Consider the following 27961-nt stretch of genomic DNA (forward strand, 5'->3'; position numbering starts at 1 on the left):
CTTTCGATGTGCATACCTGAGCCCACATGTTGTAGTCAAATTGGAAATCTTTTACATTCTGGCCCTGAGGAGTGAAAGAAATGGCAGGAAGTTCCCTGGTTTGATCCATCCTGCAGGAATGCAAGAGCACCATGGTAGAGTCAGTGACTCTGTTAATGGAGCTCCGAGGAGGCGTGGCATCAGGGTAGACTGTCATGCTGTGGTAAGGAACTCCAAATCCTAGTGGCCTAACCTAATGAGCATTTGTTTCATGTGCTACCCTGACTGATGGAACTTCTGCCATCTTGGGCAACTATCCTATCAATACATGGCTTCTGGGTTCACCTGAGCAGGGAAAGATGAGCACATAAGATTCATATCTGTATGTACTATATGATCCTGGGAACATCAGTGACACCCTTCACTTCTGGTCTGTGAACATAGAGGCCAGAGGTCCCACATCACTGCAAGGATTAGAAATCTTCCAATGTGCCCCAGAAATTACTAAGAAATACATTATGCTTAAAAACTTTTTGAAAAGGTAATAGTAATAATTAGATAAACACTAAGAAATTTATTAAGCTTTATAAAGCCTTTGAAACAATAACAAATAAAAACTTTTAAGAAAGCTTACTAAGAAGTTCATAAATTATTTTAAGCATAGTGAATTTCTTAATAATTGTCTACAGGTAGCTCATTTCATAAACAAACTCGGGCAACTGAAGATTTTAAGGCTAATTTCCAACTAAGATCCGAATGTCACAGACACTGGCTTGTCTGTATTAGAGGAGAAACAAGGGCCCCCAGTCATGGGATTCTAACCATGACCTACTCATGCCTCTGTTTATGTAACATATGATTAAACCCCAGAAAGATTTTTTTTTTAATTTGGAAGTTTTAAACCATGTTTAACTGATAAGTCCCAAATCTTGTAAAAAGTGCTCAACTTTTTTTTTAAAGGAATATCATATCTAAATCTTTTTTTTTTTAAAGATTTATTTTTTTATTTATGATAGACATAGAGAGAGAGAGAGAGAGGGGCAGAGGCACAGGAGGAGGGAGAAGCAGGCTCCATGCCAGGAGCCCGATGCGGGACTCGATCCCGGGGCTCCAGGATCGCGCCCTGGGCCAAAGGCAGGCGCTAAACCGCTGAGCCACCCAGGGATCCCCCAAGTGCTCAACTTTTAATTTCAAATTCATCCATCTTTTGGATCAAAACTTAACACCCAATTTTCCCTTAGTGAACTCCAGATGAGGATGTTTCAATTAAATGGTCTAGCCTCAGGACTTAGATGGGCTTTAGGATGAATTACTATGCCATTAGCTACTGTTAGATTATTGAGTGATATAAATGTGATAATGTATCTAAAAACAATTTATAATTTACAATTTAATTTATAATTACAATTTATAACTTATAAGCTTGATAATACAGTGTGAGGTATAAATTTGGCACCAAGGCACTTTTAAAACATTTGTACCCTTTGAGTTAATGGTATTTCTAGATTTTTCCCCCCTAACTAAATAACTGGACGAGTTTAAGAAGATCTTTGTTTTTAATATTGGAATATCGGAAGTGACCTGATTTTCTACTAATAGAAAAGTGGTTCCATCACTGAACACTTTTTATTTGAGTTCATGAGCCGTGCTGAGCACTGCTTTTGGCCCAGGGTTAAAGCTGCCCAAGTGGCAGAAATCCCTTTCCACTGAGAGCCTTCATTCCGACGGGGGAGGCAGTTCCCAAGGTAATTAAGTAAAATACATGGAAGGTGTTGACTGAGATGAGGAAAAATTGGGCAGAGAAGGACAGGAAGTATGGGAAAGAGAGTTGGGGTTTTTCATAAAGTGGTAGCAAGGCTGTAGAGAAGGCACAGTCTGAGCAAACACATGTAGAAGGTGAGGGGAACCGGGTGTATGGATGAATGGAGGAAGATTCATTCTCAGTATAAGGTACAAGGACAAAGGCACAGCGGTGATCTTGTGCCTAACATCTAACATGTAGGAAGACCCAATAAGGGGTAACCCCCGACCCAGTCACACAAGGGAGTCCTTGGCAGCCACTAAAATATTGAGGTAAAGCTCTGTGTATGCACATGGAAAGATAGCCCTAATATAATTAGTGGAAAAAAGCAGATTTTGAAATGATGTATGTAGAAAGTCCCATTATTTTTGGCAAAAAATGTTACACACTGCTATTTGTAAACGTATACTTGGAAAGATATCTGAAAGGAAATAATTCAAAAGGTTGACAGTGATTTCCTTATTTCCCTTATACCTAAAAAAGTTTGTTACGAGTTTTAACTGGAACAGAAACATGGTATTAAAAAAGACCATTCTATTATTAATGCTAATATCCTGGTACTGTAAGTGCAGCTGAATATTTTAGCTAAATCTTGCCAGGAAGGATATTCACATATTAATTATACTGAACTGTAAATAAACAGTTATTTTTGAAAAGTTTATTCCAGCTTCCTTGTACGTGATACCAAACAGCCTCTTTTGGGTTGAATTATGTCCCCATGAAATTTGCACGTTAGAACCTAACTCTTCTGTGCATCAGAATGTGACCTTGTTTAGAAATAGGGTCACAGCATATGTAATTAAGTTAAGATGAGGTCATTTTGGAAGAGGGTGGGCCCTAATCCAGAGGACTGGTGTCTCTATCAAAGGGGAAATCAGACGACAGACGATCAGATGCATGCACACACGCATGTACACACAACACAGGGGGAACTCCACCTGAACATGAATATGGAGATCCAGGTGATTCATCTACAAGCCAAGGAGCATCAAAAATTCCCAGCACCCCCAGAAGCCAGGAGAGAGGCCTGGAGCAGACTCTCTCTGACAGCCCTTAGGACCTGCTGACCTCCTACTCAGACTTCTGGCCTCCAGAACTGTAGGACATTCCTGTTGCTTAAACCACCTGTCTGGGCTACTTTGTTAGGGCCACCCTAGGAGATTGACACACAACCCTACTGGAAGTGAAGTCACTTAATATATCAGGAGACTATGCTTACAGAAGAAAATTCTATAAAATCACACGTTACTGTGGTCACATTCAGGTTTTTTTCGGGGTAACTGTTGAGTAACCTTTGACCTCAGAGCTTTCTCGGGCAGGGCCATTCCCATCCTATTCCGTTGTCCTCTGGTCTTTGACAGATCTTACTTTCTCTAGAAAGTTCCTCCTTTTAGCATCCTTCCTAGAGAAGTAGGGGTGGGGCTCCACTCACAGGAGAAGAAGCCAGAACCATCGTGCGTCCCCTTACAGTCAGTGTCCTCTACAGACACTCCTTGTTACTGCAGTCCCGTTTGTCGTCACTGGCACCAACACACTGGCTGGTTTATGTTCTAAGGAATGATGTAGGGATTATAAAGCCAGGCATCGCTCAGCATTCACTGAGCGCCAAGCAGCGGGGAATTACCTGTCACTAGGGTTTCCAAACTGGATGTCAAACGTGATTCCCAGACCTGCCTCAGAAGTTCTGATTCCATGGGTCTGGGGAGGGGGCCTGAGCATTTCTTTTCTAACAGACCCCCCGGTGGAGCAAACACTGCTGGTCTGCAGTCCACCCTTGGGGTAGCTCTGGCCTTCCAGGACTATCCCACATGCTTGCCCCCAGGCCAGGTGGAAATTTCTTCCCACAATTTCAGTTTAATTTGGTGGTCTTGAGTTTCACTACAGGCCAGGGTGGGATAGGCCTGTGTTTGTTTCCTGTTGGGGATTCTGCTCGCTTTATCTCACTGGTGGACTTCTGGTAGATGGTGAGAACTCCCTAAGTCACCGTCTAATAAGGTGCTCCTCAGAACTAGGGTTTTTCTCGATTACCATGGCTACTGTCAGACTACGTCACATAATTTTCCAATTCTTTATATGTTTTTTGCGGCTTGATTTTGTGCCTTCACATGTCCTAATAATATTAATATACTCATGCTTTTTAAAAAGATAACATTTCAAGGGGCACCTGGGTGGCTCAGTTGATTAAGCATCTGTTTTCGGCTCAGATCATGATCCCAGGGTTCTGGAATCGAGTCCCACATGCAGCTCCCTGCTCAGCAGGAGTCTGCTCCTCCCTCTCCCTCTGTGCCTCCCCTGCTCATGTACGCTCTCTCTTTCTCTCTCTCTCTGCTCTCTATCTCAAATAAATAAATAAAATATTTTTTAAAGTAATCTTTCTAGTACAAAGTTAATAAGCAGTAGATATTTTAGTAAATACAATTAGGAAAGAGAGAAACCCTCTTTGGTCCCATCACATGGAAGGAATATCTATTGATATTTTTAGGTATTAGTCTTTTTGTTAACATGTCAATTTATTTTAATTCAGTTCTATACTTACGTATGAAATAACAAATTATTTTAAAACTTAAAACGAACATGATTTAAATTACTAAAATTAAAAATCGTTCACTTGGACTTTTATTACTTGCTCTATTTGTTTGTCAGTATAATTATGAGTATCTTTTTCTGCCTTGACACAGTCTCTGGTGACATCGTAAAGTCTCCCAATATATTCTTAGAGTCTTGCTTTGACTCTTCGAGGTAGTTCCCAGATTTTTGCCATCACAGACAGCATTGTGATCCACAGTATAGTAGATACACGTAATTTATCTAGCAAAACATTTTACAGATGGACTTCAGTGAGAGAGAGGTGCAGAGGTGGTTGCAGCTCTTTCTTAATCGCCTCTGGCTCAGGCTTCCTGCTTCCAGGGAATTTGGTCCATTCATGGGTTACGCTGCTTCCACAGGCCAGAGAAGAGAGTGTCCTTGCGTTTCCCAGAACTGGGTGTGCAACAGGCCGCATCAGTGAACTTCAGTCCTCTTCCTTCAAGACTCCTCGTACAGCCCAGGTGTCTCTGAGCTCCTGCCCCCCAGTGGAGAGTTCCCCGCTGTCATCTAAACACTGTTATAGTCAAGAGATGGAATCTTCCTGTATCTCTCTTGATCTCATGCCTTAAGGAAAATATGAGCTGAATGTTTGGCTCACACCCCTGGCTGGCTCCTTTGGCTTCCAGTCTACCTTTTCATATCCACAGACCCATATCTCAACCCAAGATGTGATCGTCAGAAGGACTGGCGAAGACCGTGAGACTTCAGTCTTGCTTTCTCTTCTTCTTTGCCAGTTCCAGCGTGCTGGCGGAGGTGCGTGGGCATCCGTTTTCCCACGGATACAGTTACGCCTCTGCTCCCCCTTGAAAAGTCAGTGAAGTAGCAACAGGAGGCAAAGTCAGCGGGGTCTTGGGGCAGGATTGCTTGGAGGGGATGAGGTAGCGAGATGGCTCACAACAACCGGCTCCTTTATCTTGGCTTGGGGACCGCGGGGTGGGGGAAAGCATTGAGGGAAAGCACTTGTGGACAGAGCTGCTCTCCTCTCCGTGGGGATCGTGTTTCACTGATGTGCGAGGGTTCCTCCAGCTGAGCCGTCTGGCAGGCATGTGGATGCACAGATCCGGATCTAGTCCGAGGACGGTCAGAGCTTGGGCAGCCGTGGACGGCAGCAGTCTAAGGGCCACCGTGAGCGTGAACATGGCCTTTCACGGAGAACGTGGGCAGGGAGCAGAAAGTGTGATGCCAGAGGCCAGGTGGCAAAACAGGTGCCAGGAAGGTGATGTGAGCGGGGTCACCTTCACTGCCCATGACCTTCATCCACATCACACCAGGAGAGATGGCTTTTGACCATCCCCCTGGGTCATCTTTACCCATTTTCTTAGAATATCTGAAATAAATTTCTGTCTTAGTTTTTAACATTAATTTCTGATCTTTTTGCTATGATTACAAGTGCTATTCTCTACCCCTTCTGATCGTGGCTTAGTGGAAAGCAGCATGCGTACCTTCTGTGACTGAGCCTTCATTTGTGACTGTGGGTCTCATTGTTTGGAATTAGCATGGGCTCTTGTGTTTTGTGCCAGTTCTGTATTTTTTTTAGGAAAGGATTTCAAACAGAAGAGGCAGAAGTTATTTCCAGAAGTGCTGAGGTTGACACCTCTCCTTCAAGACTTTTAAATATTTCCAAAATAAAGGGCACTGTTTTTGGCTCTGGAGTTCCTTGTCTCTAGGGGGATCCTCAGCCAAGTGGTTCCTCTCACCCAAGAAAATGTAACTTCTTATCCTCCCTCCTGGAATTTGGAGTTTCTGATAGCAGAACACTCTGTTATCTATCAAGGATCTTTTTGCTTCATATATTTTAGACATGCAATGATGTTTCGAAAAGTGCTCCAAAATGGAGCAGGGGAAAGCCAGCAGTAGCTCTGTTCAGGTGCTGCCAATTGGGGTGGCTGAGGCTGTGGGATATTGGTGCTGGTAGCTCATTCAGCTTCATGTCTGTTCTGTTTAATCACTTGAAAACAACCGGCAAAGAGTCATGTATATGAAGACATTGACTTTCTTCCCAGAGAGCAGTGGTTGCCCTTCCTCGTCCGGTGGCCAACGAGGTGCTGCCACTTTGTGACATATTTGAATTTATTCTTTGTTTATAGAAGTTCAAGCCAGAAAGACTCATAGTTTTGGCAGGTGATTAAAGCCATTTAAGTTAGATTTTTGACACTATAATTAAATGTGAGCGCAAATCAAATAACGCATTCCATATTCCTTCCAGTGGGGAGGGCTCAGAAGCTGGCAGAGTGTCGCTGTCTAGCTTGGATTAGGTCTCTGGGATTCCAGAGAAAGCTTTGATTTGTAAATGGTCGGGTTGAACGGTGCCTTCCAAAATATATCTTTCAGAGGTATGAACTAACAAAATAAATGAAAGAAAATTGGATTAATTTTAATAATTCTGCTGCTTTGATTCCAAATCCTTGAACACCTACAAAAACAAAGTACCTCTTAAAAGAGCAGCCTTGCCTTTGGATACTGGAACTCTCTGTTTCTGTTTGTGAGCAGGAGGAGCCAGATGTGTATTTTTAGATGGATGGAGGCAACCAGAGGAGAGTGAAGGTATCTGAGGAGCCTTTCCAGGGTGCTGGTCAGAGATCACTGGGCTTCTTGGAGCTTTCAGAGTGAATTCCTTTCAAATTGTGTTTTCGAAACCAGATTCAGGCCCCTCCTGCTATTGATGGTTTTCATATGAAAAAACATTGAAATCCAGTAGCAAATTGGGCTAGATGTAGATGGGTATTCCACATGGGTAACTGGGATTTTATTGAGAATTACAGTAATGAGTTGCGTGAGGATCAGACCCAGGATACTAACCAGGGATGGAAGCTCAGAGGGGCAGGGCAGGATGACCACCAGATTCCTGCTCAGAGCGAGCTTCTGACTTTAGATGAAGGACTTAGCCTGTCTAAGCCTCAGTTGATTCATCCGTAAAATGGGAAGAATAGCACACAATTCATAGGATTATGGCAAGAGTGAACTCAGATCATTAGCGTATATAAAGCATTTACTGTGATTCCCAGTATATGATAAATTAGTGGTGTATGTCGCTGTTACAACCAACATCACTCTCCAGATGAAGTAGACAAGAGAAAGTATTTTTCTTAGAATTTATTATTTTTTTTGAGTGTTTCTGGAGGAATGGCAGTGACAGATGCTCATTGGAATGTTTATTATATGTATAGACTTGGTGTTCTAAAAGATATATCAACAATAACACCACTGTTTTGATTCTATGAGAAGGTACAGGTTTAACATAATAGATTGTTATCCATGATAGACAACCAATGATTGGATAATTTATTTAAAAATATTGAATGCCCAGGCAGGAGATACTTAGAAAACATGAGCAGGATATAAATATTAACCCATATTATTTTAGCATTCCACCTCTCCCCCCAACCTATGTGTTTTTTTAAAGAACTGTATAGGCCATATTTCAGAGAGGGAACCTAGAAGCGTATGATCCAATGGCATTTAATGAAATGATTTTGAGTGGAAAACTAGTCTCACCCGGACACAAAGCCTCCTTTGATAAAACATTTTGCAGAGCCAGAGTTGCTCCCACGTAAGAAATAACTACCCTAGCTCATATGGAACAACTCATTTCTTCCCCAAACATATTTTATGTCCAAGAGAAATAGTTTAATAGAGCTTATGCCTTATTTTTTTGTTTTATTTCCATCATATCGTATCTAAAGATATTGTCAGGGCAAGATTGCTCAGGTTTCTACTGAAAAGTCACATGAAAATAGCAGCTGTCTTTGGGATTGGTTTAGAAAATACTGAAATAAACAAGAATTTGCTTATTCCTTTTGTCTGGTCTGAAATTGATTTATGAGACAGGACCTTTATTGAACTTTGATAAATACCCAGGAAATATTTGATCGAACTTTTGCATTGAAATGGGAAGCCACATGTAGATAATTGCTTGGTTAAAATTAAATATTTTGACATGCTCGATCCACACCATAAACTGATAATTAAGAAGAGTTGGAGTATTTTAACATTGCTAGTAGAGCAGTTATGGCCAAATCCATTCTATAACTTTCAAATAGCTTTTATTGATTGTAACTCTAAACAATCATTTGTCATATTGCAAGTAAGAAAATACAGTTCATGTATGGATTTTTAATTTATGACATCCTTTTCTTTCCATACCAATATAATCCATCTTTTCAAATGTTAGTAAATCAAGACAAAACCTTTTATTAGTAAATTTATAGATACAATAAGAAAAAGGAAACCAAAAATGCATATTTTGTAAAAACCATTACTTCAGAAGTAAATCTTTCCTCACATTTTAGGGAAAGTACAAATCTTATTTTATATATTTTAATTTAATTAACTATATTTGGCCAAAATTTATGTATAAAACAGGCCACCCCTGTATACCTCTTCTTAAAAGGAAATCTTTTTATTTCCCCCACTGCAACTTATTCATAGGGAGGAGACCACTTATTATGGAACATTGTTAATGCTACTCTAGGTATAGGTATAGATTTAAGCAGTTCTTTCTGTAAGAGAAAACTCTTAGTTTTCATCTGGTACTATTTGTAATTATTGCACAAAACACAAATTATCACCCTTCACATTGAGAACTTGAACTGACCAGAGAACTAATTATTCTCTTTACCTAGAGATAGCAGAGTTCCAATCATGTTTTTATTTTTATTTTTACTTATTTTTATTTTAGAAAGAGAGAGAGTGCACACAAGCAGGAGGAGGGGCAGAGGGAAAGGGAGAAGTGGGCTCCCTGCTTGGCAGGATGTGGAGCTCAATCCCAGGACCCCAGGGTTATGACCTGAGCCGAAGGCAGAGGCTTAACCGATTGAGCCACCCAGGTGCACCTAACATCGTGTTTTTAATATTCAGACCACAAATTCTCAATATGTGATCAAGAATATCACAAGTAAGTGTGTCAGGATTGGCATATGCTTATCTGATCAAACTTATGATGATCACAGTTGTCAAGTTAAGCCCATTCACTTGAGAATTCCAAGATTAGATTTTACATGCCTGCTCAGAGGTGCTCTATCATCCTTGTGCCTAATTTGGGCTGCAAATTCTTTCATTTCTTAAGTTGCTGACTATTTTATTTTAGTTTCCAAAATTCAAGACCTGAATTATGGATCCTTAAAAGCAAGTCAAATGAACTACTTTTGTATTGTTTTTTTTCCCCCTCATTTTAATCATCACACCATGATGTACCACATTGTATTTACATGGATGATACCCTTCCCAGGAACCCTGAGTATTGTTCTTAATTTAAATTCCACCTTGTGTCTTTTTGTAAGTTTTCTCTTTTATGAGCTTCTTTTGCCCCAGGGTATCTTCTTATTTCCTGTAGAGGTAGCATCATAATCGTGTTTAAGGATGTGAAGTGTGGAGTTAGAAACACTTTGCTTCAAAGTAATGGATTCCTGTTCTCACCTCTGTCTTTATAACCATCTCCTACTGGGTCACTGGCAGGGACCTTGGGCAAGTTACTTAACCTCTCTGTCCTCCATACATCCAGGTATAAAATCTTGCTAATAATAGACATACCTATTAAGGTTTTGTGATGATTGGCTCAGGCTTTGGCTCCACATATAGTAGCTGCACTTTGAGCTGCTGAATGTTGCCTGAGAAAACATACAGAACTGTGCTGGCTGGTATTTAAATCTGTGACCACAGATCTCCAATGGGCACTCAGCATGGCTGCCTCCAGGTCCTGCACTGCCCTGAGGTCATAGGCGGCTCTTCTTTTCTCTCTTCAGCTTCTAAGTGATAGAGAAGCTCAAGATGCAGCTTTGATCACCTCTTGTTTGTGGAATTCACCTCTCCACCTCTAAAAAATGTGATCTGAGCACATGTGTTTCGATGATTCACAATCTTACCTCCCTGTTTATAACCTTTTCCCATCTTATTCATAACCATGTTTATAAGCTCCTTCAACTTTAAGTACAAATCCTGATCCGCCCTCCCTAAACTTGAATTTTCCAAGTTCCTCGCATCTCTGAAGTGCAAACACTATCTTCCCAGTTGCTAAGGCCAGATATAACACCAAAACAATGACCAACAGCTCCTAGCCCCTCATCCCTTACCTGGGAGGTGCAATGGCATCTTAGTTGGGTTCTCCCAGCTTCCCTCTGTGCACCCTGACAAACCTTTGCTTCACGTGAGCCGGATTATACAGTGTCTATTTGTTCTCCAGCCCCAGTGGCTTGCTGCCATACTGGGGATAAGCCCAAACCCCTGAGTATGATCTGGCTTTTGCCCACCCTACAGATGCAGGATGAAATTACCCTGCCCTGGCTCATGGTGCTTCAGTAAACTCTGTTGCTCTGACGTGCCAAGCTTCTGCCTGGCTCGGGAATACTGAGCTAGCTGGTCCTTCACTTGGAGGGCTGCTCCTCTGCATCTATAAGTGGCTCTGATTTGTTGCGTGGGTTTTAAATTAACACCACCTCCTGGGTGGGGGCCCTCATGGAGGGAGGAGGTGATCTTCGTCACTGGGTGGTGAGGGTCATGAGAAGTATTTGTGATGCTCCCCATTTCCTCCCACCTGGAAAAGTGGAACTGATACATTAGTGCAAGGCAAGACTACCTCTTCTCCATTGCCAGATCCCACATTTCTTTTGGCTGCCTGTAAAAGTATTCCTCAAGTGAAAAGTTTTGATCTGCTGGCTTGAAGAGAAAATGTAGCCCTGGAGCTTTTTCTTTTCCTCCTTCCTTTCTCCCTCACTCCCTCTCCTCTCCTTTTCTCTCTGTCTCCCTTTCTCTCTCTCCCCACCCCTTCCTTCCTTCCTCCCTCCTTCTGAGGGATGGATTATGTAAAAGGTATTTTACACAAAATGCTTTCTGTGACCTGATCTGAGTTTCTCTTATTTGGAAGCTAATTGGATGGCAAAGCGTTTCTTGATTGCTCCTTTCTCCCAGATCAGGGTCTCTGTCCTGATTTATATCTTGCCCATGAAGCCAGATACAGTGTTTATCTGTGAGAACAAGAGAATGGGTGCCTAACATCTAATATTTCATGGTCACACACACCTTTTCATTAATCTTTTAAAATTTCAAAACATAACAGAGAAAAGTACCTGAAAAATACATGTATGCTGTGATTAATTATAATACAGGAATAGACCTCCCTTCACCCGGGCCCCTCCCCTAGACTTACTCCTCCCCACCTCCCTCTAAGGTAAATATCATCTTAATTTTTTGATCATTGCCTCTTTGCCATGCTCTGTGGTTTTCTCACCTAATGTGCATACCTAGTCGCTATAGTGGAGTTTTGCCTCCATTGTGATCTTTATATAAAAGTAATTGTGTAGTGTATTCCTTTGTGGAGTGGCTGGCTCCACTCACTGTTACATGTGTGAGATTGATCCACAATGTGGTGCGGTTTCTTTTTCATTTTATTTGCCGTGGAGTACCCAATATACAAATGTGCCACACTTGGTGATTCATGCTACTACTGAAGGGCTTTTGAGAAGTCCCCAGCGTTTGGCTACAGCAGATAAAGCTGCTGAGAACATTACTGTACATGTTTTCTTGGTGCTCATATGCATCCATTTCATTGCAGATTTATTAAATAGTGGAGTTGCAAAGTTTTAATGATAGAGGTGTGCTGCATTTTCTCTATTTCTCCAATCTGCTTACCCTTTTTTTTTTATAAATTTATTTTTTATTGGTGTTCAATTTGCCAACGTATAGAATAACACCCAGAGCTCATCCCGTCAATTGCCCCCCTCAGTGCCCGTCACCCAGTCACCCCCAACCCTGCCCACCTCCCCTTCCACCACCCCTAGTTCGTTTCCCAGAGTTAGGAGTCTCTCATGTTCTGTCTCCCTTTCTGATATTTCCCACTCATTTTTTCTCCTTTCCCCTTTATTCCCTTTCACTACTTTTTATATTCCCCAAATGAATGAGACCATATAATGTTTGTTCTTCTCCGATTGACTTATTTCACTCAGCATAATACCCTCCAGTTCCATCCACGTAGAAGCAATTGGGTATTTGTCATTTCTAATGGCTGAGTAATATTCCATTGTATACATAAACCACATCTTCTTTATCCATTCATCTTTCAGTGGACATTTACCCTTTTCTTATGAATGACTGTCAGGTTTTCTTCCCTGTGTTTCCACTGAGTTGTGTGTCTTCTTACTAATTTACCAGTGTTGTTTACATACTCTGAATGTGAATAGAGGGTTAGATGAGTTATGAATATAATCTTTCACTCCATTGATGCTTTTTTAATTCTCTTAGTGGTATCTTTTGATGAAAATAATTTCTTAATTTTTTCTTAATAATTCATGGAGTTCAATTTATCAGTCTTGCCCTTTGTAGTTAATGTTTTTGTGCCTTATTTTTAAAATCTTCCCCATCTCAAAGTCATGAAGCTATCCATTTATATTACATGCTAGAAACCTAATTATTTTGCCTCACATTTATATTTACAGTTAGCCTGGAATTGATTTTTGACTTTTGATTGATTGATTTTTGATGGTATGAGTTAGTTGTCAAGTTCCTTTTTCCCATATGGATATCCCATTTCTCTGGTTCCATTTTGTAGAGATTCCTTTCTTCTGCATTGCTCTGCATACAACCTTTGTCATGAACAAGCATGTTCATATGTGTATAAATCTCTCTGGGCTATCTTTTCTTTTCTGTTGGTTCAGTTCATCCATACTTCCATGAATACCACTCTGACCTAGTGACTGTGCCTTGGTAATTATGTTTGATAGAACAAGTTGCCCTGCCTTACCTTTTTTTTTTTAAAGATTTTATTTAATTATTAGTGAGAGTGTGTGTGTGTGTTACAAGCAGGGCAGCAACAAGCAGAGGGAAAGAGAGAAGCAGACTATCCATTGAGTAGGGAGCTCCACACGGGGCTCAATCCCAGGACCCTGGGATCCTGTGACCTGAGCTGAAGGCAGATGCTTTACCAACTGAGCCACCCCAGTGACTCTACCTCACCTTTTTTAAAGAGCATCTATTCTAGTTTTGACCCACTGCATTTCTACATACATTTTGGAATCGATTTTTCAAGTTCTGCAAAAATCTTGTTGCAATTTTGATTAGATCTACATTGAATCTCTTCTTAATCAATTTGAAGAGAACTGATATCTTTATAGTATTAAGTCTTTCAATCCATGAATATGGTATAGTTATCCATTTATTTAACCCTTCTTTCAATTATATTTTGTAGTTCTCTGTGTAGAAGTCCTGCATTCTTATACTTAATTTATTACCATATTTTAAGGTATTTTTGATGTTAATGAAAATAGTACTGTTTAAAATTGTATTTTCTATTAATGCTGATATATAAAAATAAAATTAAGTTTTCTGTATTGGCCTATGGCCAGCAAGCTTTCCAAACTTATTAATTATAATGATGTATTTTTAAATTCTCTTGGATTTTTTAGATAAAAAACTCTATCTGCAAAGAGCTAAGGTCTTATCTATTTTTTCCCCTAATCTCTTGGCATTTTACTTCATTTTTTTACCTTATGGACTGACTGGGACTTCCAGTACAATTTGCAGCAGGTGTGGTGACAGTGAGCCTCTTTGTCTTTTCTCCTAGGATTAATTTTTTTTTTAGGATTAAATTTTTGTTTCATCATTAAAGTGTGTGGCTTACTGTAAGGTTTCATAGATGCCATTTATGAGGCTGACAAAGTTCCCTTTTATTTGTAATTTACTAAGAATTTTTTTTATCATGAATCAATATTGAATTTTATTAAATGCTTTCCCCTCTTTTATTTGAGATTATCATATGACTTTTCTCCTTTACAATTTAACTTTGATATTTACATTGATTAAAATAACCCTACATTCTTTGAATAAACTCAACCTCATCATAGTATATATTTTTATGTCTCATGTACTGTTGGATTTGGGTTTCTGAGATTTTTGTTCAGTTTATTTTGCATCTGTGTGAAATCAGCCTCTAATTTTTCTCTCTCATAATGTCTTAGTCACATTTTGAGTCCGATTTTCCTTTTTTCTATTATCTAGTGCAGTTTGTATAAGATTAGCATTAGTTGTTTGAATGATGTTAGAATTTGCTGTTAAGTCAGTCTGGGCCTGGAATGTTCCTTTCTCATTTCTCTGGTTTTCTTTTGGGAATGTTTTAGATGATTTAATCAATGTCTTTAATATTTACAGGACTTCAGATCTTGTGTTTTTTTCTTTGGCAGTTTTGGTAAATTATATTTTTCAAAGATTTTATCAATTTCATCTAAACTTTCATATCTATTAATAGGAAATTGTCTATAATGTTCTTTATAATCCTTCTAATGTCTTTACAATCTGTAGTAAGGGCTCCTTTTTCATTCTTGATGTAGGTTATTTTTACCTTCTCTCTTTGTCATTTAATACTTAAGGGATTTTAAATAACTGATCTTTAAAAGATCTGACTTTGTTAATCTCCTCCATTGTACGGTCATTCTCTAATTTTATTTTACTCATATCTTTGTTATTTTCCTCCTTTTTTCTTTGGATTTTTCTAACTTCTTAAGATTAATAACTTTGCCTCTTTACTGTGAGGTATTAGCTACAGAAATAGTAACGTAATTGTCTAATCTGTCTCATATTTACTCCTTTTTATTTGCAGAACCAAACCTGGTTCAAGTGAGAATTAAGATACATGTAATTTCTACAGGCATCTCTTCACATAATGTCATACAATGTGTTCTAATCAGAAGCATTTTATGTCAGGTTCCTTTGGATTATTCTTGTGAGTCCTCATTGCCCACATGAATCAACAACAAATATCTTTCTGTAGACGTCAAGATATTTCCTCACTCTGACACATTTTTTTCAGAATAATCTTAGCCTATAGTTTCTTTTGTGTTGAAACAAATCCTTTACCCAAGTTTTAAAATTTTGTTCCTGAAAGATTTTGCCGCTTTTTCCTACCATTTGAACACATGCTAATTCTGTGGAACACAAGTAAAATTTCATTTTTCTCAAAAAGCTTGTATTAATAAGTCTTATTATCTTATTAATGTTTTTCTTAAAGTAGGCTCCATCCCAGCATGGAGCCCAACATGGGGCTTGAACTCACAACCCTGAGATCAAGACCTGAGCTGAGATCAAGAGTTGGATACTTAACTCTCTAAACCATCCAGGTGCCCTATATCTGGTAATTTTTTGAAGTTAATATACCTTGAATATTTTTTATGTGATAAATTTAGATTTGTCTTGTCCTTCTTAATACTGTGTAATATGTTTATCTAGTCTCTGATTGATAGGTATTCAACTTATTCTCATGTTTTACTACTAGTTAAAAATTGCTAGAGTGAATATTCTTACCCATGTATTTGTTTATTGAAAGCATTTCTAAAAGGTGAATTTCCAGAATTGAAATTGCTGAGTGAGAGGATAAATTATTTTCTGATAAGATCTTAATTTGCATTCCTAGTATACATGAATGAGAGTGTGTATCCTTCACATTCTTACCAGTGCTGCCAAAATGAAATTTTTTTCATTTTTGTCATATGGATAGGCCCAAAATATTGTGATATGGCTTCCTTATTTTGATTTTTAAAAATTTCTTTTAATATTTATTGTGTAGTTTATAAGTGGTGAGATCTTGTGATAGTGACTTGCTTTTTATCCAAATTCTGATTTTTCATTTTTTTATTGAGTTATAGCTGACATAACGTTGTATTAGTTTCTAGTGTACAACAAGACTTGATGTTTATATTATGAAATGATTGCCACAAAAAGTTTAGTGAACATACATCACCGCACATTGTTATACATTTCTTTTTCTTGTGATGAGAACGTTAAGATTTACTCTTTTAGCAACCTTCCAGTACACAGTACAGTATTGTTGACTGCAGTCACCATACTGTACACTATACTCCTGGGACTTACTTATCTTATATCTGGAGGTTTATACTTTTAGATCAGTTCACCCATTTTGCTCATCTTTCTTTTGCCTCTGGCAACTACCAGTCTGTTCTCCATATCTATGGGTTCAGTTATGGTTTTGAAGAATATTCCACATGTAAGTCAGATCATACAGTTTTTGTCTTTCTCTGTCTGACTTAGTTCACTTGACATAATATCCTCAAGGTCCATGTATGTTGTTGCATATGGCAAGATCTCCTTATCTTTTATAGCTTGAAGAATATTTCACTATATATATGTACTACCTTTTCTTTATCCATTCATCTGTCCATGGACTCTCAGGTGGTTTCCACATCTTGGCTATTGTGAATAACGCTGCATTGAATTTGGAGGGAGGGTGTAGATACCTTCTCAAGAGAATGATTTCATTTCCTTGGGTTGAACACCCAGAAGTGGAACTGCTGGATCATATGGTAGATCATTTTTTAATTTTTCGAGAAGCTCCCATACTGTTTTCCTTAGTGGCTATGCCAGTTCACATTTCCATCAGCAGTACATTGGGGTTTCCTTTCTCCACATCTTCGCCAGCACTTTTATTCTCTCTTTTTGATAACAGGCATCCTAGCAGGTGTGTGGTGATATCTCACTGTGATTTTGATTTGCATTTCCCTGATGATGAGTGATGTTGAGCATTTTTCCAAGTTTTTTTACATCGCGACTGTTTATGTAATGGTTTTTTGGATCAATACATCTCATCCCATAATATTCTTCACTTGGCTGATACTCTTCATTTATACACAGGCTAAATCATTTTGCGAAGCTGACCAAATTGAATTGCTTTGTTCCAGTGTTTTTCAACTGGCATGATTTTGCCTCCAGTGTCTGAAGATGGTTTGGGAAGTTATAACTGGGAGTAGGGGTGTTGCTACTAGCAGCAGCTAATGGGTAGAGGCCAGGGATGCTGGCAGACGTCCTTCAACTGGATGGTCCCCCACAACAAAGAATTGTCCAGCTCAAAATGTGGACAGTGCTAATGCTGAGAACCCCTGCAGTCTGTTCCAAATGACATTTTAGAAGAAAAATGACATTTTAGTGCTTTCATGATTTGTTTTTTCATAAGTAGACTCGATCTCATCTATTCTAAGGCACATATTTATTTTCAGAAATTGGGATGTGTCTTACAGCTGTTGGATAAGAAAGTATTGTGACTAATTTTGTTTGGCAGAATTATTTTTTCTTTCCTAGTGATGCATTAGATGGTGCATTACACCTACCATCCACTGTCTCACGTCAATGAAATACGGTAATATGATCATGTCTTATTGTTTTCCAGCTATACCTATGCATCAATCTAAATTCAGTGCAAGACGAGGAAGTCCTGTGTCACATGACAATGTAATTGTTGTATTGATAGGTGTTAAAATCAATCAGCGTCTAGCCTTGCATTGGTACCCATTCCACCTTGTGTCTGCTTTCAGGCAAAAAACAATATTCAGTGTCTGAAACAATTTTGTATTTGATTTTATGTTAGAAGAGTTCCTTTTGGATTTAGTAAATAGACACAATATTGATAGAATGTTCAAATTTAGTGCAGAATGATTGATTTCTTCATTTGGGGGTTATGAATCACTTCTGTGTCTATTGATTTTTCTTCTTCATGTACATTCATTCCTTTTAAATTCAGGAAGATGGAAATTAAAAGGGTTTCAATTTTCAATGTTAAGGAAACATTTTGGATTGCTGGATTTTCCCATGAAACCTCTGTTTTCTAACTTACAAACAGTCTAATAATTCACTTAACTCTGCACTTACTGGTTCTCAGAAAAAGGTAACAACAGGAACATCTAATTTTCAGCATAAATCCTCTCCTTCTAGATGCTGTTTGTTAAAGGCGATGAGCACCTCAGCTGGTACCGGGTCAGCTGACAGCTGCACAATTTAGTGGGGACAGCTTTTGCTCCTGGATCCTATCGGGGAAAATCTGTATGTGTTCAGAGGGAAATGGACTATAATGCGTACTGTCAATTCTTTTTTGCACTTGTAAGTGAGAAAAAAATTAGAAAGTTAAAGGGTGGCAGTTTTGAGTTATTAAGAATGGTCTGGATTAGCCTCAACTTCCATGGGTCAGTACAAGGTGGCCGCTGATACTTCACATCTGCTTTTGGTTTAGAGTCACTAACAAAGAAGCCCAAGGTATGTATAGCCTCATTGTTAACGGTTTCCCTGCTCTTTTAAAGACAAAGAGCCCCCCACTCCAAAGGTACTGCAGTACTTCTAACTCCAATTTACAGATTAGGCAAAAACCTCTCAGGTTAGGGGTCACTTCAGGCAGTTGAAAAATTCCTTTGTGAACTTCCCAGGTTTCTGGCCGTTAAAGAAAATAATAAAATAAAAAGAGCTCCCCAGTGCAAGAATTCCATAAAACAGAGCGGCATGCGAGACACATTAATGGTTTCCATTCCTGATGAAAAGTTCGAAACAGCTTTAAGTAATAGGGAATCAAATGCCTCCCATCCAAATGTCTCAAAGTCTGGGAGGTGAGGTCCGGGCGCTCGGGCTGCCCGGGGTCAGAACAGCAGCGCCCCATCCGCAAGAACTCCTGTGTGAGTTTCAAAGCAAGAGAACTTACCTTTTCAGCAGCCTCACAGATGTTTGCGGAGAATTCCAGGGGGACTGCTGCTTTCTCACGCGCTTTTTGGGGGAAGGAGCACCTCGGACTGTGGTTCTGGAAAACCGGAGCCCCGCCGTGTGTACCTGTGCGTCTCACCTCCGCCCGCAGCGGAGCTCTGGTGCAGCGGGTGGCCAGGCCCGCCGTGCGGCCTTCCAGATGGCTCTCATTACGGGCAGGACTGACCGATGGGAGCCCCCGTGGCATCCTGGAAGCCTGAGAGACGGCACGGGGGACAGAGCCCCTGGTTTCTAGGAGCTAATGTTTCAAGGGAAATAATAACACCTCCCAAACACTGGGGCTTTTCTTTTTAGTAACTCAGGGTAATGAACCCTTCTCCCTCTGCTTCTCATTTACCAGTCCCATTTCTGGGGAAGTCACAGAGGGGAAATTAAAGTTTTCCCACGTCTCCTTGGGAAAGTAACCTGAGGTTGATGGGCAGAGATGCTTCCAGAAAATGGGAACAGGGCACCAGCAGGATGAAGGCTGGGGTGGGGACGGAGTAGGGGAGTCACAGTGGGGCAGCAAGGGGGTCCTAGTCTGGTGAGCTCAGGTGATCCTGAGGCATGTGGACCTGTAAGGAGCAGAGAGGAAGTGGGGGGAAGAGTGGAAGGAAGCACTCCTAACGTCTGCCTCTTTTGTCCTTTCTCTTGAGTCAGATGTTGTTGTTGTAATTTTGGCATCTTTCCTCCCCAACTAATAGGCTTTTTTGGCTGAAGACCGCTTCTCATCTTTCCCACATCTTCAGTGCTTGACACAATGCTGAGCATAGAGTCGATGCCAGTAAAGACCTTGGTGAATGGATGAATGATCACATAAGAAGAATATTTGCTGCTGTAACAATGCTGCAAAAATCTTTTTTGAGTAAGGAAACTTCTCAGGGTGTTCCAGTCACCTTTCCCTGCATAACAAATCGCTCTGGAACTTGGTGGCTTAGAATCACAATGCCCATTTTATTACTTATGTTCTTCATGGTTCTGGGAACTGGCTGGGTCAAGACAGGCATTTTCACCCAAGATCTCTTAGATGGTTGCAGTCAACCATCTAAGATGCCTGGCCAGGGGCTGGCATCATCTGCAAGTCTGCTCCACTTGCACCCTTGGGCCTGGGGCTGGCTCAGTGGAACTCAGGGCTGAAATATCTACAGGCAGCCTCTCCATGTGCCTTGAGCTTTCTCTCACTATGACGACTGGGGCTTAAGAGTGGCTCTTGACAAGAAAAATCCAAGGCTGCCTGTATCGTCTTCACAGGCAGCCTTGGAAGGCACATAGCTGAACTTATACTGTAGTGACAGATCTTTTCAGCTTCGAAGAGTGGGGACATGGACCCTACCTTTTGATGGGAGTAATGTCAGTGTCACCTTATTAGATGGGCATTTTTGATAGAAAATCCTATTGGGCTATCTTGGAAATATGGTCACCAGGAGTGCTATGGCAAATGTCTAGAAATGCAGTGGATCTGTCATTCATGTGGGATCAACTCAGTTGCTGAACTAGTTTAACTGGAAATAATTTTAGCCAGAGTTGCTTTGGAAAATTGCAAGGGCTCTGTAACATAAAAAGGGGAACTATTATTTGTCTTGAAATTCAGATAAATTGGCTGTAAGTATATCACAATGCAGCAAAATAGAAGGCACATACTCCTTCATTTGCTTGCTTTTTTACTCAGTATTTATTATTATTATTATTATTGAATATCCTTTCACTGCCAGGTGGTGTTAGTTCCTTTACTGAGAGGGAGATCCCATAACCTATAGACTTGGGAGGACTCTTAGAGACCGTTGGTTGGTCTTCTTCACTTCCTGGAGCTCCATCTGGGGGTGTTGCTCGAGAAAGTCACCCCCGAAGTTCCCCAGGTCACGTGGCCAGGACCCTCGGGGGACAGGGCCCGGCAGTGGGACAGCCGGCTAGCCTCTCTATCTCTGCCTCTCAGCACCTGTCACTCTGTCCATCATCATCTGTCTGCCTTCATCACTGCCTTCACGGTTGCACGGGCGCGCATGTGCAGGGTGCTACGCTGGACTCGTGCCCTCGGTGGGGGGTACCGCCTGGATTCCCCTCCGGCACATTTGTGTCAGCCTCACTCAGTGATCCAGGAGTAGCTCAGTGCGTCCATGCTGTACTTCCCCGCTAAGGCGCTTGTTATCGGAACTGAATGGTGTGGATGTCGACCCTGCTGAGCCTGGAGGTGCTCTTCTGTTCGTGGTGCCTCTGTCTGGAGTGGCATCGCAGGGAGGTGGGCAGAGGCCCCCCACCCCATTTTCCGCACCTCGTCCATCTGCTGTGTGCCTCTCACATGCCAAGGTGGTGTGTTTCCCTTTAAAAGTCGCAGGCTGAGGGGCAGCCCTGGTGGCTCAGTGGTTTAGCACCTGCCTTCAGCCCAGGGCGTGATCCTGGAGTCCCTGGAGTCCCAGGATCGAGTCCCACGTTGGGCTTCCTGCGTGGAGCCTGCTTTTCCCTCTTCCTGTGTCTCTGCCTCTCTCTCTCTCTCCGCTCCCCCCTCTGTCTCTCATGAATAAATAATAATAAAAAAGATAATAAGTTGCAATCCACCCTTCATTAAAAAAAAGAAAGAAAAATCGCAGGCTGACAGATGAAACTCTGCCTTGATTCTCCTTCTGCGGAGTGCATTGCAAATAAACCTCTGCTCTCCTGGCGGACCCAGAGGAAAACACATCCCCGGCGACCAGTTACTGTGGCCTCTTCAGAGGTGGGAGCCTTAGCCACACGCAGCCCCGCCTCCAGACAGCTGTGCACATAAACAGCTGTCACCCACTGACCTTGCTATTCTTTGGTATATGCCCCAAAGTAGAAGAGGAGAAAAAGGAAAAACTGCAGATATTTTAGAGCACAAGGGAGGAGGTGCCTGGACGGTTCAGTGGGTTAAACCTCCGACTCTTGGTTTCCTTTCAGGCCGTGGTCTCGGGGTTGTCAGATCAAGCCCCGTGTCTGGCACTGTGCCGAGCCTGGAGCCTGCTGGGGTTCTCTCTCTCCCCTTCCTTACCCCCTTCCCCAAAATAAAATAAAGTACAAGTGAGGACAAAAAGAGGAAGGTTGCAAGATCAGTTAAATTTTTTGCAAGTGTTTCCTAGGCACTGTGTTTGGTTTTAAGTGTTTAGCATTTAGATGACCTACAAGTCCATGTAACCACATTAATTGGATTATTTTAAAGAATACCCTCTTTTTTAAAGTTTAATATATTTTATATATTTTAACATTGTATATCCTTTTCATAAGTGAAAGGTAGCATATTCCCAAAACTATAATGAAAAGAAAATCAAAGGTACTGTAAGGTATCTCTGACATATTATCATAGAATCCACATCCTTCCTGCAGTTCTCATCTCTGGAAAGGATCTTTTGATATCTGACTTTAGGCAAGGTGCTTGCATGATACCAGCATTGACTACACAGAAAACAGCTGCACTCAAAATTGACCTGTTTTTGATGGGACTTGCATGGGGAATATACTGAACCATCTAGAATTACTGGGAAGTAGAATATTTTTATGGTTTGGAATTACTGATAGTGGTGTAGAACATTCTACATTTGCCATGGCCAAATCTCACCCTTTAGAAAAATGATTCCTTTAGTCTTAGATGCATATCTGTGTGATTTATCTCTGCTCCTTATCCAGGTATATTTCCTTACGTTATATGGATGAACAATGTAAATTTTCCAAAAAAGTTTTTTGCATTATGAATGTTGGTTTTTAATTTTAATGGATAAAAATGAGACGACTGTGTAGGATAATGATACCAATTCAAAAAGTGTGAAGTGAAAAATTAGCTATGCCCATAGTCCCTCTAAGGGCCTTTTAAAGGGACATTTAGCACCCTCTAGTGACAATAGTTCAAGCAGTTGAAAGGAAAGTCCCTGCAATGCTTCTGGATTCGAGCTAGCAAGTCAACAAAAAACAGTGAAGTTCTTTGGCTAGTAAGTGGTTGCCTCCTAAAATTCATGAGGCAAGATTATTTTTGTGCCTGTAAATAAAGGATAAAAATGTGTCCACTGGAGACAACCCAGCTTGTCTTCTGGCCTATCATTGATAATACATTTAGAAAGAGCATTTCCATTTGTCCCCCAGTACTGTAGTTTTCCCCAAAATATGTGCTGGGATTTGCATTGGAATCAAATGACGACTATGAATTAACCTACATCATAGTTCAGTTCAGTACATATAAGTGGATTAAACAGATGTTTGTGAGGCTCCGCTGGATAAGAACTGGCCTGCTTGCATTTGAACTGGACACTGTGGAAAGGTTCTCTCCATCAGTTTGCAGAGAAAGGACACGGTGCAGAAAGGGTACATACAATGCATGGAGGGTACAATGCAGGGGGATGATGCAGTGCCAGGAGGATACGGCGTAGCAGGTGCCACCGCTATGCAGACTCACCCTCTTGCACACACCTGCCTTCAAGTGTAGGCATATGACTCCCTTAAGTCTGTAAGTTGCTGTCTTCTGCTCTTGCAAATGTAAATGCATTATTTATGGAAAATGTTCTGTTCCTTGGCTTCATTTCTGATTCAATTTGTGATATAAATAAATTAGCAAATATGTAAAAGTATTAAGTGATATAGGAAGAAAGGCCATCTGAATCTGACTCAGAACAGACTTTTTGAAAGCAGGAAGAGCAATTGTCTAGTGCAGGCTTCTCTGTAAATTTCCATTATTTGGGGGACAGTCTAGTGCCACTTCTTATCTTTCTTTAAAAAGTAGCCTGTTGTTTCTTTATGAAATATCAAGACAAAAATAAATGCTGATATCTAGTCTCTTATAAGTGAGCCTGAGATACTTAAGAAAGTTAAAAATCTAACTAGATCAAAATCTAAGTTAATTTATACAACTCAAGATAACTTCTCGATTACCGAGAAGTAATTGGGACATAGTACTCCAGATCTGAGTAGGGGCGGAGGAGCAGGACGGCCTCTAGACAAGGTGGCAACCAGTTGTGTGGCATGGGTGCTAGACTGCCCTGTAGGTAGACCATGCCTTATGGTGACCAGTGCAGTCCAAAGACTGTAACACATCTGCCTATATATGCCCAGTGACATGGATGAAGACCTTAATGCGTTTAATTGTTCACAAATTGTGTACAGAATCATGATCATTGAAACAGGAAATTTAAAAGTTCCTTTAAATTATTGTGCAAAATAATTGTTCTTAAGGTTTTCTTTTTCAGCTTTTCTTTTTCAGCTTTTCTTTTTAGCCCTGAGTAATAAATTGACATATTTAGGGCTCCTAATACTGGTTTTAATACTCCTCCATTTTTAGAGGCGTACAGAGTTAGGTAAGAGCAAAGTTGTCAAAATTTGAGAATATATGTGATGCTTATGAAATTGTGTTCATTGAAATCATTGCTCCATTTGAGCCTGCGGAACTGAACTGACGCATGCTTCATAATTAAGGAAATTGCAACTTGGTGTTGAGAAGTTGAGGATTTAGTATGTGATAACAATTTCCTTGGTTTAGATTAGTTCAAATCAACCAAGATGCTGAAGAATATGTTAACCACTTAGGCAAGGTGTTGAAACAATAGTTATTTAAATTGTAATTGGATTATTTCTTAATGTGTTGCTGGAGGGCATCTCTCTCTCTCTCTCACACACACACACACACACACACACAGACACACACACACAGTCTTATCCAGTGGAGTGAAACTGTGCTCAAGAAGCATGCTTTGAATGGAAAACAGTTCTTAACCAGTGTATAATGAGAGTGACCTTGGTGCCTCAGAGTGCCTTATGCTGAATTATATTCTCGGGCAAATCCTTCAATTGACATAAAAAAGTTCCACTGAGTGATACAGTTTTGCATTGTGGGGGCAGCTCCAGATGCTTGATCCTTATCTATAATCTCAGGCATGTCCCTGGCAAGGATCCTTAGAACATCCTCCGTGCAGGGCTTTCATGAATAATCCAAACATTTTACATTTAAAGATTCATGTGTCCTTTTAGGGACAATATAGAGCACTTTGTCCCATTGTTTGACTCTTAAAAAGTTTGCATTTCATGGGTTGCTTCCAGGCTCTGGAGTTTTATGTGGGTGGAATTTAAGTAAACAAACACAGACTTCCGGAATGCTAGGACACTCAGTGGCTGGACAGAGCCCTGTCATCCTTGTTTCCTAGTGCTAGCCAGAGGGCCTGGCATGGAAAAGGCACTTTATTAATACTGATATGTTGGTAGATGACCATGACAAAACACATGAGTATCTTCTGGGTTTCTTTACTAAAATTAATTTTAAAAAAAGAACTATTCTCTTCCTGCTAGAGATATAAAAAGGAATGTGAATTTTGGGTACACACACATAGAGCTCAAGAAGCATGGGTATTGTGAGCTGAGTGTGACACAGATAGTTACAAAAACATAGAACATTGTGTTACTCATGTAATTTTTATCTTAAAAATTTGATTTCTATTTACTGTAAATGTTTGGAAATCTAGATGAGCCAAAAGGAAGAGGGAAAACAAGAAAGATTCTCTCCCACGAGTACTGTAGCATATAGCCTGCTAGTATTTCTGTCTTGCTTTTTTCCCTTTAACAAAATGGTTCTCTGATATAATTCTCCTTTATAACTGGATTTCTACCTTAACCAGGCATAGTATCGTAACAATTTTCCATATTGCTGAGAATTCACCTACTACTTGATTTTCCTGCAATATTTGCAATGATAATGAGCATTCCAGTGTATGGATGTTTAATCCAGCGATCAGTCATTGATGAGCAAACCTTTTGTGTATCCAGTTAAAATTATGGGCCTTATTTCTTGCTGTGCCCATATATCATTTTTAGAACTATGTTGCCCTCATCCAAAGTATCTTAACTCTTGACCTTCCTTTGCGTATCCCACTCAGAGAAGTACTTAACAAGGATGAGAATTTGTTGAATCTTGAGAAAATGGGAATATGTGGTTTTAAGACAAATAAATGACAGTGTCCCTTTTATTGTTTTAGTCAATGTGTAGTCAGTTTTATATTACTTCCTTTTTATCATTTGGACCAAGAGAAGAACAGGCTTACAAAGGGTTTTCATAAGTTGTGGCTAATGAGTCCATGGTGGGTAAGTAAAAATGGAAATGCAGAATTTACTCTTGGGATTCTGATGACCACAGACTCTAGGGGGCCATACCGGGACAGCGTGGTGTTTACTGTGTGTCCCAGGGAGGGCGGAGAAGGAACCTGTCCTGCAGACTCATGACAGGATGGTCCCCAGGCAGTGCCCCTCTGCTAGATTGCCCCTGACATGGATTTATCTGGCTACCTAAAGGGCGGCTTCCCCCCAGGAGGGGTGGTGCTTGGTCAGAAGCTGCCCAGTCCCTAGGCTGCTGAGTGACCTGGTGCTGAGACCATTTGTAGGTATAGGCTTGGGGTGAAGGGGAAGATAAAGTGGGATCTTTATCTTTGGGTGATTCCCCCAGGATAATGTTTAGGAAATGGCTTCTGCATTAATATATTCTAGTTAATAGATATGCCATTTGCTAATAAATAGCCAATCAAAGTAAAAAAATAACTTTGCATTAAATATTCAGAGAATACTGGGCTTGGATGCTATTATGCCATTCTAGAGATCAGGAATGATTATCTTTGAAGATGCTAAGAATCAACTGAAATCTTGTCATTAGAAGGGAGGAAGATTTGCCTTTTAAAAAAATTGTGGGAATTACAGCCCATAAGTGATCTAATAAAGATCATTTTGTGTGCATTTTCAAAATTTGACACAATGAAACATATGGATAGAATCTTCAGGAGGTAGATCAAATAGTAGCATCTGGTTTTCTATTCATAAGTATCCAAGCAGGGAAATTAATCTCTACTAAAACAATATTTTTATTAAGGAATAAAGGATATATACGAATATACACATATATGCATTATTCATAAATATTAGAGAGTGAAAGAGAGAGCACAAAGCAAGTGATGTAAATTTCCAGCAATTGGAGTAACTGGGTGGAGGATATTAGGAGTCCTTTGTATTTTGTTTCTGTACGTTGGAAATTTATTTCTGCATAAACAGTTAAGAGATTTCACTATTTCAGCTGAATTAAGCAGTAACCAAGGAATTAAAAGCAGAGGCTCCATGAAGAATTGGGTCTCTGGGGGAGGACAAGGAAGGGGCAGAGTTAGGAACCAGGAGATGAGGGTGAGGTTGGCCTAGGCAGTGCTTTCTCCCTGGGCTCTTTTGTTAGCAAAGCCTTCATCCTGTTTCAGCCTGTTCTTTGGGGAATCCATAATGGAGCACTGCTCACTGGGGTACTGAGGTTAACATGTAAGGTTGATGCTTCTCAGGAGAGCAGAAAAGCAAGGAATCCTGGTGGAGCCAGCCGAGAGCATTTTTCTCAGCACTCTTGAAGCCTTGTGGAAGCTGCCCAGATAAAACAACTCAGTGCTTTGAAATTTTCGGGGAAACAAAATTTTAATCAGCCTGCCATCTCGTTCATTGTTCAGAGATGAAAAGAGGGGAAATCAGCGCCCCCTTCGACGTGTAGATGCTGAGAACCTGAAGGTTATGATTTTGAGCCAGAACAGGGTTTCGTTTCGTTTTTCTTTTTTCTTTTCTTTTCTTTTCTTTTCTTTTCTTTTCTTTTCTTTTCTTTTCTTTTCTTTTCTTTTCTTTTCTTTTTCTTTTCTTTTTCTTTTCTTTTCTTTCTTTTCTTTTTTCTTTTTTTCTTTCTTTTCTTTTCTTTTCTTTTCTTTTCTTTTCTCTTTTCCTTTTATTTTTTCTTCTTTCCTATTCTATTCTATTCTATTCTATTCTATTCTATTCTATTCTATTCTCTCTTCCCTTTGCTGTCTCTTTGTCCCTCCTCCTAACACAAGGAGGGGAGTCAGGGGACAATAGAAGATATGGGAACCTGGGCTCGTTTATAGAACTCTTGACAGATGCAGGCCTGAAGTCCCAGCGAAATCCATTCCCCTGGCCATCCACCTCTGGAAACAGGCATTGCTGAATCACTCAGGATTTGGTCTCTTGTGTTCTGCGGGTCCCCTATGGAGACCACACCTCTTCCCTGGTCCAGCTTTCGTGTAGCTAGATTCAAAGCAAAATGTTGTTTCTTCCAGAGAACAAGTAATTTCCTGAAAATGAGTAATTAAAGGC

At 40.3% G+C, this 27961-nt stretch overlaps 1 protein-coding gene across 1 annotated transcript in view; it reads left to right on the plus strand.

Annotated features, from left to right (window-relative positions):
* The window catches only part of ERG (ETS transcription factor ERG), a 174789-nt gene that overhangs the window by 39185 nt on the left and 107643 nt on the right, over positions 1–27961 (plus strand). The gene's annotated exons all lie outside the window — the stretch shown is intronic.

This window comes from Vulpes lagopus, chromosome 20, assembly GCF_018345385.1.
Source record: "Vulpes lagopus strain Blue_001 chromosome 20, ASM1834538v1, whole genome shotgun sequence".
Lineage (NCBI taxonomy): Eukaryota > Metazoa > Chordata > Mammalia > Carnivora > Canidae > Vulpes > Vulpes lagopus.